Genomic DNA, 383 nt, shown 5'->3' with positions numbered 1-383 from the left:
GAGTAATCTAATTGATTACTCTTCCCTTCTTAATAACGCTGTTATTGCCGAAAAATTCGGCGCGTTACTATTATTTTTTATATCAGACCAACTGGATATCTGAGCACTTTGTTTCTCTCACTATGACTCTAGAGTGGCTACTCCGAAGCTAATTGCTTTCACCTTCTCACTCGCTCTATCTCACACACACACACACACACACACATATACACACACACACACACACACACTCCGGCTCGACACACACACCAGCACAAAAGTAAAACCATCAGGCCACTTACAGTATGTTATTTGCGCCACAAAGAGTGTATATATTTGTTATTTATTTTTGCTATAGTTCTTTACAAGCATTATTTAATTTTGCCCAGTTGTGGCCTGTTGAG

At 39.4% G+C, this 383-nt stretch overlaps 1 protein-coding gene across 2 annotated transcripts in view; it reads left to right on the top strand.

Annotated features, from left to right (window-relative positions):
- Positions 1-383, top strand: part of LOC116672302 (sodium/hydrogen exchanger 9) — a 63,678-nt gene that overhangs the window by 8,531 nt on the left and 54,764 nt on the right. The gene's annotated exons all lie outside the window — the stretch shown is intronic.

The sequence above is a fragment of the Etheostoma spectabile genome, chromosome 22, assembly GCF_008692095.1.
Source record: "Etheostoma spectabile isolate EspeVRDwgs_2016 chromosome 22, UIUC_Espe_1.0, whole genome shotgun sequence".
Lineage (NCBI taxonomy): Eukaryota > Metazoa > Chordata > Actinopteri > Perciformes > Percidae > Etheostoma > Etheostoma spectabile.
This window is presented reverse-complemented; position numbering and strand designations above follow the sequence as displayed.